This window comes from Panthera leo, chromosome A3 (genome assembly GCF_018350215.1).
Source record: "Panthera leo isolate Ple1 chromosome A3, P.leo_Ple1_pat1.1, whole genome shotgun sequence".
Lineage (NCBI taxonomy): Eukaryota > Metazoa > Chordata > Mammalia > Carnivora > Felidae > Panthera > Panthera leo.
Genome location: NC_056681.1, coordinates 28836857 through 28853975, shown reverse-complemented (window position 1 = coordinate 28853975; position 17119 = coordinate 28836857). Strand labels below are relative to the sequence as shown.

At 47.1% G+C, this 17119-nt stretch overlaps 1 long non-coding RNA gene across 1 annotated transcript in view; it reads left to right on the top strand.

Moving 5' to 3' along the window:
• LOC122215733 overlaps positions 1-10177 on the top strand; it is a 61464-nt gene extending 51287 nt beyond the window's left edge. The window contains exon 4 of the long non-coding RNA XR_006200519.1: positions 9394-10177. This is a non-coding gene — a long non-coding RNA (uncharacterized LOC122215733). The remainder of the gene's footprint in view (positions 1-9393) is intronic.
• The last annotated feature ends 6942 nt before the right edge of the window (positions 10178-17119 follow it).

The window sequence follows — 17119 nt, the reverse complement described above, 5'->3', positions numbered from 1 at the left end:
TTACTACTGTGCTTGCTCCTGATTTTTGTCCCCCTTTCCCCTCCTAGTTGTGAGGTCCTTGAGAGCGGAGACACTCATCTTGGGCCTTGTGTCCGCCTCCATGTCGAATATCATGCTTCTGCCTGGAAGCCCTCCGAGACTGCTTACCCACCTTTGCCATCGCCGGCTTGTCTGCAACGACAACAACAACAACAGTAATAGCTAATACTTCTTGAGCACTTACCGTGTGCCAGGTTTTGCCACTGTGTTCATTATTTCATTTGAGCTTTACCACCATGCCATGAAACAGGCGCTTCTGAGCCCCTGTTGTACAGATGAGGGAACCAAGGCTCGGAAAGAGCTGAGTCACTGGCCCAGGATTACAAAGCCTCTAATTGGCAGACCCAAGAGTGAACGCAGGAGTCTGACGCCAGAGCTCATGTTCTCCTCCGTGGCGCTACACCACTTCCTCTGCTCTCGGAGGGACAGATATGACTATATTTGTCCCACTTGCGTCAAAGGATGGTCTGAACACAATAAAATGAGATGGCTGGAGAATGCTTTAAAAAAAAAAAAAAGTTAGGCGTTCAAAAGGGAAGACATTGTCATCAAGCCTTGGGGATTTCCAGAACGTATTGAATAGTGCAGATCCCCTGACACGATCATCCGGTGCCATCTCCCCTCTACAGTCTCCCAGGGGAATGGCGTTGAGCAGCTAGTGGTAATTGGGAGGAAATTGCTCCTCGCGGGTCTTTTAGAGGCAACCTTAAATCTCCGCCTTGCAGATAAAGCAGGTTTCGGAGAAGTTCAGTTTGGGTGCCTCATTTGAAGGAATGACAGAGAAGTGAAAAGTACTGATCTTTTTGGGATTTGGGGTGCTAGGGAGCTGCCTCTTCATATTGTCTGTCTCCCCTTTCTAGACCTAAGGATCAACTCTGTCCGGAGATGGGAAGTATCTATTTTTTTCAAGTTTATCTATTTTGAGAGAGACAGAGGGAGGGAGGGAGGGGCAGACAGAGAGGGAGAGAGAGAATCCCAAGCAGGCTCCACGCTGCCAGCGCAGAGCCCCACGTGGGGCTCAAACTTACGAACCCTGAGATCACGTCCTGAGCCGAGATCAAGAGTTGGATGCTCAACCGACTGGGCCACCCAGGTGCCCCTGGGCTGGATCTATTTCTGTATTTCTGGTTCATCACAGGTGTGCCAGATTGTGTTGGCAAACAACTCCCAGGAAGGCTTCTGTCTAAGGGGATGCTTATTCTTAAAGTAACCGCCACAACCAGGAGGAAAGGGCTTTGTCTAGGACTGGGTGGGTCGCTGCCCCACTGGCAGTAGAAGCAGCAAAGTTAACACAGGTCACACCACATGGCATGGGTTTTCCTTTGAAAAGGAAGCTCTTACACAAAGGAGGTAGGGAAAGGGGCAGGTGTCCACTGACCAGGCATCCAAATTCGACAGTCGGGCGAGACCTCTTTCTGCTCCAATCCCTGCAGACAGCACGCACTGTGGTCATCTCATCATGCGCTGACAAGAGCAGAGCTCATTAGCTGGGTGGTGACTTTCCTGCCAAATCAACAGACACTCAAGACAATGGAATTTTGCATCCAGTAAAGAGAACGAGGCAGATGATTGTGACAGTTAACGTTTGCTATGTCAGGAGCCCTGAGAGGCATTTTGCAGGCACGATCTCATTTCATTCAACAGGCTCATGAGGTAGGTTCCATTATGCTCAGTCTTGACAGAGGAGACGCCTGGAGAGACTGAGTCTCCTTCCCAAATGGATCGTGTAGATCGGTCTCCAGAGGTCAGCCACTTATCCCCCACCTTTTTATTGTGAAACATGTCAAACTCACCGAAAACTTGCACGATAGTACAGTGAACATTCGTATATTCTTCACCCACTTTCACCAATTGCCAACAATTTGTCACGTTTGTGCCACACTCAAGAAATACAACAGTAATACTTCACATTTTCTTTTGAAGTTTGCTTATTTATTTTGTGTGTATGAGAGAGAGAGAGAGCACACGTGAGCTGGGGAGGGGCGGGGAGGGTCAGGGAGAGAGGGAGAGAGAGAACGTCAAGCAGGCTCTGTGCCGTCAGCCCCCCCACACGGGGCTCGATCCCATGAACCCTGAGATCATGACCCCAGCCGAAATCAAGTCAGACACTTAACCGACTGAAGCCACCCCAGGCGCCCCAAGAAACACAACCGTAAGACTCTAATTAATACGGTCTATATACATTCTATATTCAGATTTATAGTCTGTATTCAAATTTCCCCAGTTGTCCCCCAAATGTCCTCTTGGCTAGCTTCTTTCCAGTCTAGGATTCCACTGCATTTGGCTGTCGTATCTCTTTAGTTGCCTTCCATCTAGAACAGTTCTTGGGGCTGTTGTTTTTTTCTTTCTTTCTTCTATTACATGGACATCTCTGAAGAGTCTAGGAGACCATCTCGCATTCGAGATTTGTCTGTTTCTTCCCAGCTAGATTCAGGATGTGCGTTTTTGGCAATGTCTTACAAGTAAATGTGTGCTTACTAATACATCATGTAAGAAGGCGTGTGGTATTAGTGAGCCCCTCACTGACGATGCCAGATTTGATCCTTTGAAGCGGTGGTCACCAATCAGATTTCTCACTGGAAAAGCGCCCTCCTCCCTCTGTAAATAAGTAACCTGTGGGGTGACGCTTGGAGACTGCATGAACGTCTTGTTCTTCTCACATACCAGTCTACCGCACAAAGAGACTTAGATGTACACACACGGGATGTGTCCACAGCACATTATGAAATTTAAAATGCAAAAGGCAGGGGCGCCCGGGTGGCTCAGTCGGTTGAGTGTCCGACTTCAGCTCAGGTCATGATCTCACGGTTCGTGAGTTCAAGCCCTGCCTCAGGCTCTGTGATGACAGCTCAGAGCCTGCAGCCTGCTTTGGATTCTGTGTCTTCCTCTCTCTCTGCCCCTTCCCCACTGGCACGCTCTCTCTCTCTCTCTCTCTCAAAAAGAAACGTTAAAACATGGGCTGCTCATTTTTTCTACGACGGAATCTTCCAGTGGCCTGGTGGGGTAAAGCCTGACCCTCTCAGAGTAGAGAGGAGAGGAAGGCCTCAGCCTTCAGATTATGCCTCTCACTTAACTCAGCCCCTTCCTGGCTTCCGGATGCAAACTCCCAAGGCCAGAGTCACTTGCCTCAACCCAGAAAGACACCCTGTAGTCTTCTGCCTGGGTGAGGGGTCCCCACGCAGAGACCTGACTGCTGCTTTTTACAGACTTCTAACACACCTGCCATTTCCTGCCCTGTCCGCACCCTGTTTCAGGAGGCACGTGACACCTCCAATTCCTAAGCCTTTTGGGGCGTCCAGGCACAAATAAGATGGCTTGCCTGGTCTCTGCGGTCTTACCCGGGCTTCAGATCTCTTAGCTCTGCCAGGTCGGTCACCCTTTGTCCATTTGCTGCAGAGCTTCTGTGTTTTGCTGCTGCTGTCCTCTCCCTCCCGGGCTTCACCCCTGTGGCTCCCCCCTTCCACCTGTTTCCTTTCGCCGTAATGGGAATTTGCAAGGAGCCCTGCCGATGCTTCATCAGTTATGTTTGACCTCAGATCTACACCGTACACAGTTTTGTATGGCTTCAATTTTTCTTTTTTTCTTTAAAAATTTGTTAACGTTTACTTATTTTTGAGAGAGAGCGCACCCAGGGGAAGGGCCGAGAGAGAGAGAGAGAGACACAGAATCCGAAGCAGGCTCCGGGCTCCGAGCTGTCAGCACGGAGCCCGACGTGGGGCTCGAACCCACGCACTGTGAGATCATGACCTGAGCCGGGTCAGACACTTAACCAACTGAGCCACCCTGGTTTCGATTTTTAAAATGAGCCCTTAGTTTGTAAAATAAGCAAAAATGTTATATATAAAATATATATATTAACATTTAGTTTAAAAATAGATGATTTATATATTTTTCTAAAATATATATATTGTGGTGTGTGTGCACATGTGTGTATTAAAGATCCCACATATAAGAGGCATAATAGTCAGAAGCCTGCTGGCTGCACGTGAGAGAGATTCACCTCGACCTGGCTTAAGTAAAGGAGAGGATTTATTGGCTCACGTGACCCAGATGTCCAGGGAGAAGGCCTGGGAGCTCCACGGACCCCAATAATGTTGCCAGGACTCTCTCTCTCCATCTTTGGTTTTCGGTTACAGCCTCTCTGCCCTGCTCTGCGTCGGCACATTTTTCCACCTGCAAAATGGGGCTGTCAGGAGGCATGAGTGATGGAAAGGGTTGGGAATTCGTGCACTCTGCAAACAGAGCAGGCTTCTGAAATCCTAACCAGTAATAAGCATAATTGCTTTTCAGAAATCCACCCAAAGCCCCCGCCCCCGAGAACAGGCACACAATGAGGCAGAGGAGAAAGTTCGGCTCTGCGTCAGGAGCTGCCTGAGCTGAGCAAACGGGAAGGCATCCGGCTGAATGAGTCACTTGCCAGCCTTGGTACAAGCTGATCTCTACCTGTGGCCCGAGGAGCCGTGAGCCCCTCCAAAGTTACCCCAGGTCTCCTGTTCTCCTGTTCTCTGGCACCCCTGGGGGTGCCAGACAGAGGGGTCGGGAGGTCACAAGCGGCTCACCTTTCACGCTGACGCGGGCGTGTGTCTGTGACTGACCTCTCCAGCTCTTCCGGGCTGAGCTGTTTTGGCGGCTGCAGGATTCGGAAAGATGGCCCTACCTGGCCCAGCAGATATTGGGAGGAGGGGAGAATGTGGTACAGTCTGAGGTCAACACCGGCAACCGCAGGAGGGAAGGCCTGGGGTCAAGTTTAGGGTGAATAGATTGTTCTTGTGCAAGCGGCAGCATCCCTTGGAGTTTCTTAGCCTACGTAAGAGTAGGACCTCAGACAAATTATTGTATTTCTTTCAGCCTCAGTTTTCTCATCTATAAAATGGGGCAGCATCAGCCCCCCAGCTTAGAGATGTGGACAGCCTAGAGAACATTTTATCGTCCACTTTTTTCCCGCTGTATGTATGGAAATAAATACCTCGATAAGCCTGTGAAGGGGAAGAGACACATACCCTTGCCAGGGCATGCCAAAATCACCAACGGCAATTCCTAGGCTGCTGTGTGGACAGAGAGGGATGATGCTGCTCCTGAGAGGGAGAGAGAAAACAAGAAATGGTGACGTTGGCCAGAACGCGTGCAGTAAGCCACTTGCCTACCTCCTGTGGGTCTCAAGTCTCTAAGTGAAGAGGCTGACTAGGCAGGGGGTGAAACGGAGACGTTCCTGTGGAAGGTACAGGAAAGAAACCTCTTTGCAGAAATACGAGGGAGGACTTTATAGCCATGAAACTGCAGAGGTCTGAGTGAACCTCTACAAGAGGGGGCCCAAAAGGAAGGTGTCACGTATGATGTCGGAGGAGGTTAAATGCGATGATGAATGGACAGTGTTGGGCACAACGCTTGATCATTGCAAACGCTCCATAACTGTAGCTACTGCTGTTTAAAATTATCGCCCCCGGGGCGCCTGGGTGGCTCAGTCGGTTAGCGTCCGACTTCGGCTCAGGTCACGATCTCGCGGTCCGTGAGTTCGAGCCTCGCGTCGGGCTCTGGGCTGATGGCTCAGAGCCTGGAGCCTGCTTTGGAGTCTGTGTCTCCCTCTCTCTCTCTGCTCCTCCCCTGCTCTCTCTCTCTCTCTAAGATCAATAAACATTAAACATTTTTTTAAATGTAAAGAAAAAATGGAAGGAAGTGAAATTCATTGAACCTCACTAGCAATAAGACAAGAAAAAAAGAAAACCACAAAATACCATTCTGTCTCTTTGGCAAAGATTGTATTTTTAGTTTTAGTATCCCGTATGGGTCTGGGCGGGGAGAAATCACCACCAGTCTTAACTCACGTGGGTGGGAGTAGAAGTTGCTACAACTTTTCATGAAGGCAGTCTACAAAAAAAAGGCATCAAGAGCGTTAAAACCATGCGTGTCCTGGGGTGTGTGGCTCAGCCTGTTAAGTGCACAACTTTGGCTCAGTTACTATCTCGTGGTCGGTGAGTTTGAGCCCTGCATGGGGCTCTGTGCTGGCAGCTTGGAGCCTGGACCCTGCTTTGGATTCTGTGTCTCCCTCTCTCTCTTTCTCTGTCCTTCCCCTGCTCGTGCTCTGTCTCTCTCTCAAAAATAAATGAACATTAAAAAGAAATTAAAAATATGCATGCCCTTTGACTTGGCAATTCAAAGATTTAACTAAAAGGTGAGCTAGGGGCCTTTTAATAAATGGCATAAGTAGAAAGTTAATTGGGCAAAACCAGGGACCCAGGCTATTCAAGGCAGGCCATGTCATGAGAGGAGGCCCTGGACTCCCGACTCAAGCTGGGCCAATGAAGGCCATCCCCAGGATGATGCTAAAACTCTCAGAAGAGAAGCAATTCTCTTTCTATAAGCCTAAGGCCTGAGAATCACACATGCCAAGTGTGGGAGAGCTTGCCTGAGATGACATCAAACAAGGGAAAGTAGAACCAAGAGATGTGGTAAGACAGATCCTGATGACATTCATTGAGCCCCTGGATCCACCTGTTCCTGAAGTCCCTGGGATTTTCAGCCCCGTGAGCCAGTGCGTTTCTTTTGTTGCTGACATTAGTTTGAATTGGATTTCTCTCACTTTCAAGTAAAGGAGTCTTGACTAAAATGAGCCCGGTTTTATAAAAATAAAAAAGTATTCATAAAGGTACACACTGAGATGCTGACTCTGATTTTCTCTGGGTGGTCAGGGCTATGTTGCTGCATATCATCTTTTTTTGTTTGAATATTGTAGGGATTTTATTTTATTGTATTTTTTTATTAAATATAATTTATTGCCAAATTGGTTTCCATACAACACCCAGTGCTCATCCCAACAGGTGCCCTCCTCAGTGCCCATCTGTAGCGATTTTAGAACATGTTCACAAATTATTTGTTATCTCTGCCAGGAAAAGATGGGGCCTCCGTTCTTTCTCACTTAGTGACTCGACGACCTTCGTGACTGAATGCCCTCTGGACTGTGGTAGAAACTATGTCATGTGACTTCCAATGCTAAGTCACAAAATGCCATGAAGCTTTGGAGATGTACGTTCTTCTGGGACGTAAGTCTTGGAACCTTGACCTTCCGTGTAGGCAGTCTGAGGCAGACAGGCTACAAGGAAGCCCAGACCACATGGACAGCCCCTCTTTATGTGTTCAGCTGAGGTCCCAGCTGACAGCCAGCATTTACGTTCAGACACTTCCAGGTAATTCCGCCCCCAGCAATCAAGTCAATCCCAGCCTTTGGTTCTCCCCGTTGATGGTCCATGGTGGTGCAAGTATATGCCATGGCCACTGTGTCCTTCCCAAATTGTTGACCCGCAGAACGTTGGCCCACAGAATTATGGTAAGCTGCTAAATCTTGGCATGGTTTGTGACACAGCAATAGATAGTTGAAATACAGATATTTTCCAATTTTTCTGTGATGAACAAGGTTGTTTTATATTTAAAAAGAAAAACCAGGGGTGCCTGGGTGGCTCAGTCAGTTGAGCGTCCAACTTCGGCTCACATCATGATCTCACGGTTCATGAGTTCGAGCCCCAGGTCGGGCTCTGTGCTGACAGCTCAGAGCCTGGTGCCTGTTTCTGATTCTGTGTCCCCCTCTCTCTCTGCCCCTCTCCCATTCGCACTCTGTCTCTGTCTCAAAAATAAATAAACATTAAAAAAAAAAAAGAACCAACAGGAAAAGTTACTCTTAAAAGTTGCAGACATTAAGGAAAAAAAATCACAGTGATGTCTGGGAACAGAGATTGGTCTCCAATTTACCTGTTCCTCCAGGTCAGGGTGACAGATACTGTTTGACCTTATATTCTGCTGCTCACTGGGAGGGGGAGCAGTATGAATGAATCAAAATTCTGGAGTCTTTGTGACCCCTGATCTCCTGAATTATTGAACTCTTAGAAGCAGCTGTCTTATCAAACAGTTTAAAACAATTTCAGCCTCATTGCAAATGTTGACAAATCCTTGGAAAACAAGCTGGCAGCATGTGTTAGGATGCTTATGTTTGAAAGGAAAAATGAAAATGCTACTCAGAAACCGGACTGGCTTCCCCTGATGGCCACAAAATGGATGTCACCAGCATAGGAGCCATACGCTTTCTGGCTCTGGTCAGAGCCCTGCGTTTTCCTGATAGTGAAAAAAAAAAAGTGTTGAACCTGAGTCTGGTTGGTCCCACAGCCCGAGCTTTTATCATGGAATTATCCTTAAATTCATCACTGCTTGTGGCAGTGAGTGGGTGTGGGGAGTGATAGGATATCCTGATTGGATTAAACTGAAAATTTCCTGAAGGGATTAAAGATAGGTCAATCCTACCCAAACTCTATGGGTGGCTAAGAAAGAAGGGAGAAAAGGAATGTATGGAGTGAGACATATACCTGTAGCAAGAGACACATGAATCATTGTGTCCTTGTCTCAGTAGCTCGACTTCTGGGGGAATGTTCTAAAACACAAGAAAAGGCTTATTTATGGAGATGTTCACTGTTATTTACAAGAGTAAAAATCCAGAAGCATCCTCAACATTCAATTCACCCATTTATTTCAGTTATTAATGTCTTTTACGATGGGGTAGGCATTTGAACTAGACTCTGGGGACACATGCAAGTAATAAGACACAATTGGGATGTGACAGTCAAGGTTCAGAGGGGAAAAGAAAGTAAATGTGCAGTTTTACCAGGGCAATAAGTGTGAATACAGTGGATATGCAGGGCTGTGGGAGCTTAGAGGAGGCACACCCAACTTGGGTTTTGAGAATGACATCAAGAGGGCTTCCTGGAGGAAGAAAGACCTCAAGGGCCAGTGAGAGTTAATCACACAAGGGGATTGGAAATGGTGGAGGGGATGGAAGGGAAACATTTTAAACTACCAATGCCTGGGTCCTTCCCCCACGGATTTGTTTTCTGTTGGTCTAGGGTAGGATCTGGGCATAGTCTGCCTTAGGGGAGCCCTGCCATTGTTTAAAATCAATAGATAGAAGGTACTTGGGTGGCTCAGTCATTTAAGTGTCCGACTCTTGATTTTGGCTCACATGATGATCTCATGGTTCGTGAGTTCGAGCCCTGCATCAGGCTCTTCTCTGACCATGTGAAGCCTGCTTGGGATTCTTTGTCTCCCTCTCTCTCTGCTCCTCCCCCCCCTCTCAAAAATAAATAAACATTAATCAAATAAAATAAACGGATGAATAGGCTCTTTGGGATGAGTCAAATGTGAGATCCTCAAGGCCGTCACATCACTGTGGAGAGGTGATTGCTATAATGTGGAAACTGAGGCAAGGAGAGGCGTCTATTCTGGTTCTGAAACGAATTCAGAATGGTGATGGAGTAGGGTGCTACCCATGTGCTTACCACTCCCTCCCTTCCCCTCCTGTTTCCTCTCGCCTACCAGAGTGCCTTCCAGGGTCAGGCTGTTCCCAGCCACCAGGGAGCCCTCCAGGACATCTCCCCAAGAAAGTGCCTCTGGATTTGTTGAACACTTCCTAGGATTGGACAGCTTGTGGAGTCCACAGAGGGGGCCACATGTGGGGTTTGCCCAGGTATCGGAGGCAGTGGCCCCCAATACAGTCAACAGAGGGGACCAGGCACAGCCCCATAGAAGTCACAGGAGCTTAAAGGTAGTTGTATTTCCATAGGCTGTGGGGTGGGAGTTTCCAGGCTCTTCGGGGGCAGCAGGGCAGGATGCCAGGTGAGCTGGGATAGGGGCTCTGGCACCTCGGGAGCCACATGTCATTTGACTCTGTGGCGTGAGAAGTAAGGGAGATGATTCATTTTCAGAAACACCACATAAAAACAGTGTTGTCTAGTTGACAATAGGTTTGCTACCTGTTGGAAATATGTACGACCCCTACCCCCTCCCCCACCGGCCAAATGGAGTCCCAACCCTTAGACACTTCACTTCCTGGTTCTTCTTCCCCTCTCCATTTTGCAAGCTGATTTTCATGGGCTTTGCAACGAGCACGCGCCAAAGAACTGAAGTCTCTGCGTCACCTCAGGGAATGTACTTTTGCCTTACGTGGGCATAGGTGACCTCTGGGCAAGGCTGTAACCTCTGTAGTACTCAGCCAATGAGGAATCAGGGGAGGGACTTCAAGCTAGAAGATAAATTGCTTGCTGTGACTGCTCCCAGTGTGCCTGTCCATCAGACACCTGCTCTTGCAAGAACGTTGATTAAAGCCTCGCTTCCCTGTGCCCAAGTCTCTGCATCCCTCCTTTGATTGGGTCCGTGGGTTTATTTCTCACATTTGGGGGCTCGTCCGGGATTCACCTTGACCTGTGGGGTCCAGGTCCTCTGGGGAAACGGTGAGTGATGGAGCAGGATGGGGCAACAGTTGTCAAGCCTGGTTAGGGTGCCTGGACTTCATCCTGAGAACAATGAGGGGCCACTGAGGTGTACAACACAGTGATTCAACAAGTTCAAACATTATGCTATGCTTACCCCAAGGATAGTGACCAACTGTCACTTTCTCTGATCGAGAAAGGGGACTGATCAGATTTGCCCCCCAGGAAAATGGCAGTGTGAAGAACTCCTCACCCATGGCAGACCTGGCCTCTGTCTTGGGGCACTGCCACTTCTAAGCCGGAGGACCACATAAGTGGTTGTACCTCTCTGAGCATCTGTGTCCTCATCTGTAAGGTAGAGATGAAAATATTTACCCACCTTGGGTTTTTGGGGGGATACGTACAATGTGATAAGGTGAATAAAGCCGGAGAGTGTCATGCTTAAGAAGGCTGATGACTGTGGTGCCAATCACCTGGTTTGAATCCTGGCTCTGTCGCTACTGGCTGTCTGACCTTAGGCAATTTATCTGACCTCTCTATGTCTCATTTTTCCCATCCATAGAATGGAGATACAATAGTTCTTCCTTCATAGAATTGCTGTGAAGAATAATATTAGTAAAATGTTAAAACAGTGACCAGTTAGGGAACGAATAAGTCATGGGAATAAAAGACACAGCATAAGGAATATAGTGAGTGAGGGGCACGTGGGTGGCTTGGTCAGTTGAGCGTCCGACTTGAGCTCAGGTGATGATCTCACAGTTCAGTTCATGAATTCAAACCCCACATTGAGCTTGCTGCTATCAGCGCAGAGCCTGCTTCGGATTCTTTGTCCTCCTCTCTCTGCTCCTTTCCTTCTTGTGCTCTCTCTCTCTCTCAAAAATAAATAAAACATTAAAAAAACTATTTAAAAAGGGGGAATACAGTCAACGGTATTGTAATAGCAATGTGTTGGGACAGTTGGTCGCTATACTTGGGGTGAGCATAGCATAATGTTTGAACTTGTTGAATCACTGTGTTGTACACCTCAAATTGTTGTAACACTGTGTGTCAACTACACTCCAAAAAAAAACCCAAAACAAAACCCACCCTATTGACTACAAGTGGCTGAAAGGGCATTGGAGGGGAATTGACTGGCCCAAAGCCATATGGCAGGTAAGTGACATCAGAGCCTGATCCGAATTAAAGCCTTTCCCTGTACAATGCCTTTCAAGTTCGACTGTTCCTCTCATCACTATTGTTATGGATCTTTTCTCTAAAGCAAGAGAAGAGCACGGATTCTAGCCATCAACACCAGACAACGCTTCTCCTACGAAATACCTAGCACTCAACAATGATTCATGATCAAAGAAGCAATGTCCCCTCTGTCGTGGAGCACGGGCCATCACATTTACGAAAAGGGTGCCAGCAGGGTGCTAAAGATATCCTGGGGTGGTCTGTGACCCCCCTGGATCTGGGTTTGTATTCTGAGTTCAAGGCTTGGCCCCACTGGTGAGTATAAATGTGACCGTGAGCCAGTCACTTAATATCTCTGTGTCACACTTTCTTCATTGGAAAAATTGAGGGAAAGTAATAGCATCTCTCCCAGGGGCATTGTGAGGAATAAATGAGCTAGCACAGGTACCTGGCCCCCAGTGAATGCTGAAAAAGTAATAAGTGTGATGATCACAGTGACGAGGATGGTCATTCTTCAGTGTTGACTCTGTGCCAGGCATTACCTTCATTGTCTTATTCCAGACTCACCCAAACTCCAGAAGCCACAGTTTGCATCTATCTTTACCCATAGAGGCGAGAGCTTGGGCTCAGAGACTTTACATAACTTGCCAAGGTCACACAGCAAGTACAAGGTGAAGCTGGGATTTGAATCTCCATCTATTTGATTGCAAGAGTCTAAATCCTCGGGGCGCCTGAGTGACTCAGTCGATTAAGCGTCCGACTTTGGCTCAGGTCATGATCTCATGGTTCACGAGTTCGAGCCCCGCATCGAGCTCTGTGCTGACAGCTCAGAGCCTGGATCCTGCTTCCAAGACTGTGCCTCCCTCTCTCTCCACCCTTCCCCTGCTCATGCTCTGTCTCCCTCTCTGTCTCAAAAATAAATAAACATTAAAAAAAGAAGAGTCTAAATCCTCAGCCACCCACTATCTTTCCTCCTGTCGGTCAGCGGTGCCCCTAGACTTTAATGGGGGTGAAAAGCGTATCTTACTCATTCACACCTCCACCACCCCACTCCTACTCCCAAGGGCTCGTTTCAGAGTGGGCACCAGGAAGTGTTTGCTGAGTGAATTGGTGATCTCCCGCCCCTCACACTTCTGGCCCTTCAAGGCCCTCCATCTCTACATCCTTGAACCGGTTGCTCCTGAACACAAAAGAAAGAGTGACGACAAAAAAGGGTTACTCCCCAAGGATACAATTAGTCAGAATGCTTCAGTTGCCTCTGTCTGTATACATACATAAATTTGTATCTATATAAATAGTCACACTCACAAAGGTTGCTGGCTCAGTGATGTGGTTGAATGGGAGACTGACAGTGTGATTCATGGCTCAGGTCAAAGTTAACTCTAACCTGTTGTGCAAGACAGATTTACTTCAAGAGTCCTTTCTGCTTCATAATTGGCATGGGCCCACCTTCTCCCTGGGGGAGAGAATATTTCCACATCAGCCCACAGTCTCTTGCTGTGGCACACCCAAGTCAGATCTGGAGTCTCTTGGCTACTTTCCCAGCACTGTGGGCCCAGGTGAGATCCAACCAGGCAGTCTTTGTCAGCAAAGGAAAAGGGAGCAATTGAAAGCCGCAGCCTGAGGCAGCCTGCCAGGAATCTGGAATGTGAGACAGAGACTCCTCTGGGATAGGTGGTCTAGGAAAAGCTTCTCAACCATCCATCCATCTGGCTGTCCTTCTGTTCATACATAGTATCTCTCCTTCCATGTGCTCCTCCATTCATTTATTCCTTCATTCATCATATCCATCCATCCATCCATCTATCCATCCACCCACCCACCCAACCATCCATCCGTCCATCCGTCTGTCCATCCATCCACCCAACCATCCATCCACCCAACCATCCATCCATCCATCCATCCATCCATCCACCCATTCGTCCATCCACCCATTCATCCATCCACCCATTCGTCCATCCACCCACCCACCCACCCAACCATCCATCCGTCCATCCGTCCATCCATCCATCCATCCATCCATCCATCCATCCACCCAACCATCCATCCACCCATCCATCCATCCATCCATCCATCCATCCAACCATCCGTCCACCCAACCTTCCACCCATCCGTCCATCCACCCATCTGTCTGTCCATCTGTCCATCCATCTGTCTGTCCATCCGTCTGTCCATCCATCCATCCATCCATCCATCCATCCATCCATTATACCCACCTGTCAATTACAGCCATTTATGTATGCCTTCAGACATGGAGTACCTCCGCAGCATCTTCTGTGTGCCAGGCACTGTACTGGACACTGGGAATATAATACACTAGTCACATAGTTTGCCTTCGTGGATCTTATATTCTGGCATGAGTTCAGAAAACAGACAGATAATCATGCTTGTATCTTTTTAGTTATGGGCTCCAGGAAGTGCTGTAAAAGAGGTGTAGGTAGTGTTTAGAGGTCCTCTACCTGGGGGACTTGACTTCATCTTGGAGTCAGGGAAGGCTTCCAAGAGGTGATGGCTGAGAAAGAGCCATCCATCCACCTGGAACCCCAAAGGAGCTTTCAGGGCAGAGAGAAGAGCCCAAGGACAGCTCTGAGGTGGAGAAGAGCTCGGGGTGAGCTAGGGGCAAAGAGATTTGGTGTGCATTAGGGACATTAGAATGACAAACGACTGGGTGGGGGGTGGGGGCATTGGGAAGTCCGACTGGGGTGCTAATGGAGGATTTGGTGTCTGGAAATGTTCCAATTTCCCTGTGGTTCCCTGTGGTTTTCTCTGAAGTGGGAGTTTCACAGCCTGGTTTAACAGGAAGGCAGTAAACCATGGTGGAAAAGCACAGAGCTGGGCTGAGCCGTTGGCTTTACCATGCTTCAGATGTATGACTTTACGAGGCAAGCCCTTTAACCTCTCGATTAAATGAGATAATGCAAATAAAACATTCAATACCGTGCCTGGCCCACTGTATATGCTTATTAGATGGTGGTTGTTTGGTTATTATTTTAAAATGTAACCGAGGAACACCTTCCCAACGTTGTTCAGTATACTGAACGCCCCAAGGAGATAGCAGGTGGCATTTTTCTCTGCAGTCCTCACACCCCCATTCACCTGTTCTGCCAGCTCAGAAATGAGAGGCATCCTTTATTACTCTCTCCTCCTCATACCCGATAGCCAGTCACCAAATTCTGCCCTTCCTGTCTTCTAAATATCTCATAGGTACCCACTCATCTTCAGCCCCCATTCATTGACGTAGCTTGGGGCTTTTCATCTCACACCTGTCTGACAGACACTGTCAACTGCTTACCCAAAATGTACATTCCCTCCTTCTTCTACACTGAAAGTGTCGTTGTTTGTGCCTGTAATGCCCATTATCTCAGGTTACTCACATCCCCAGCCTCTTTTGCTCTTAGGCACGAGAGGTATGACCAAGAAGAGGGAAACAGAAGTCTCCCGGAGGTAAAAGGGATAGGTGTGGGGTCTTATACCTGTGCTGAATTTTTCTTTCTTTTTTTTTTTAAAGTAGGCTTCATGCCCAGCATGGAGCCCAGTGTGGGGCTTGACCTCATGACTCTGAGATCAAGGCCTGAGCTGAGATCAAGAGTTGGATGCTTAACTGACTGAGCCACCCAGTGCCTCCTGAGTTTTTCTTTCTTTAAACATGGATGTGATGTCTGGAGCTGTGGCAGTCATCTTGGAACCGCATAGTGTTAAGATGGACCATAAAGACAAAAAAAAAAAAAAAAAAAAAAAAAAATCCTGGATCCTTGGTGAAATAGCTTAACACCAATAACTGCCAACCTCTAAATTTCTCGTGAGAGGAAGAATAAACTCGTCTTTTGTGTAAGCCACTGTCAATCGGGTTTTCTATTAGTTAGATCTCAGTGGATTCCTAAATGGTCTATGTGTTGTCTTATAACAGCTTCCCAACTTGCCTCCTTCGGGTTGAGCCCCCTAATTCATTCCCTGCATAGCAGCCACAGGTATGTTTTGAAGCATACAGATCAGATCCCTTCTGCGCTGAAAACTTTTCGAAGGCTTCTCATCGCCTACAGTAGTCCCTGGGCATGGTGTTATTTTCTGGCTAAATAAGGGTTTTCAAAGAGCATCTCGGCACTTGATTCGTTTTTTTCTGATGAATATTGAGGCAGTAATCCCTCATGCAACTCATATGACGCTGGTGTTATTGCAACAGTATTGTAAATAGAGTATTCAATTTTACCCAACTTGAAGGAAGAAGAACCGAAAGTGAAATTGACGTCATTGCTCTTTTTCAAATAATGTTTCCTCACACAAGGGATCTTATGTCTTAACAGACTCTCTAAGGAAATTATTATTATTTTTTTAATGTTTATTTATTTTTGGGAGAGAGAATCAGTGGGGGAGGGGCCGAGGGAGAAGGGGACAGAGAGGATCTGAAGCAGACCCCTCTCCCATAGCAGTGAGCCTGCTGCGGAGCTCGAACTCAAGTACTGCGAGTCAGATCAGGACCCGAGCCGAAGTCAGACACTTACCCGGCTGAGCCACCCAGGTGCCCCGCTCTAAGCAAATTATTAAGGACACGTGACCACTGAGTGCCATGTGGGATCGGGATCAGATTCTGGACCAGAAAAAAGACATCATTGGGAAAACTGGCAATATTTTAATAAGACCTGTAATTTTGTTAATGGTATTATATCGGCGCCGATTTCCTGGTTTTGATAACTCTATCTGGTCATGTAAAGCGTTAACGTGAGGGGAGACTGGTGAAGGGCCACAATGAATCCTCTATATTATTGTTTCGACTTCTCTGCAATTCTAAGATTACCTCAAAATACAAAGTTTTTTTTTTTTTTTTAAACCACTTTAAATTTAAGAAAACATTTACAAAACACGAATGATTAGGTTTTTTTCTGCATTACAATGGACATACGGGATTAGAGTGGTTTTTAATTAGGTTTTTATTCAAGAGGGTATGGAACGCCCCCTGTGGTGAAACATGATGGCATCCGCACCCCTAGAATTCTTCTCATTTTCTCCTCTTAAACGTGCACATTTTCGTTAATTATCTTGATGGTGTCAAGATTTTAGAACATTGACTTCTTTGTGGCCGTCATAATTGTTACCAGAGCTGTTTAATCTTGATTATATATTGAAATAATTCTGTGCTCACCACTGTTTGTTTGGTTTAACTCTTTATTGTCTGGATTTCATAAATAAATACTTTTTTTTTTTTTTTTTTTTTGAACTGTGTCTCTTTGCTCCTGTATTCACACACACTTGAAAATGTCTTTGTGCCTCCATGTCCGTTACACAAATGAAAACTTGACTGGGTATGAACTTATGGGGTTTTGGTTCAGAACTTTGTAGACATTGCTTTACTGTTTTTTCTGTCACGGGGTGTTTTCCTTCTTCTTTTTTTTTTTTTCTAAGTTTATTTATTTTGAGAGAGAAAGGGCGTGAGCAAGGGAGGGGTGGAGAGAGAGAATCCTAAGCAGGCTCCGCACTGTCAGTGCAGAGCCCAACTTGGGGCTCATCCCACAACACTGGGATCATGACCTGGGCTGAAACCAAGGGTTGGACGCTCAACTGACTGAGCCACCCAGATGCCCCGGTCATCGGGTGTTTAAAACAATTTACACAGGGTTGGCACTGACGATTTTTGCTACACCGTTTTATGAAATTTAACACATGTAATG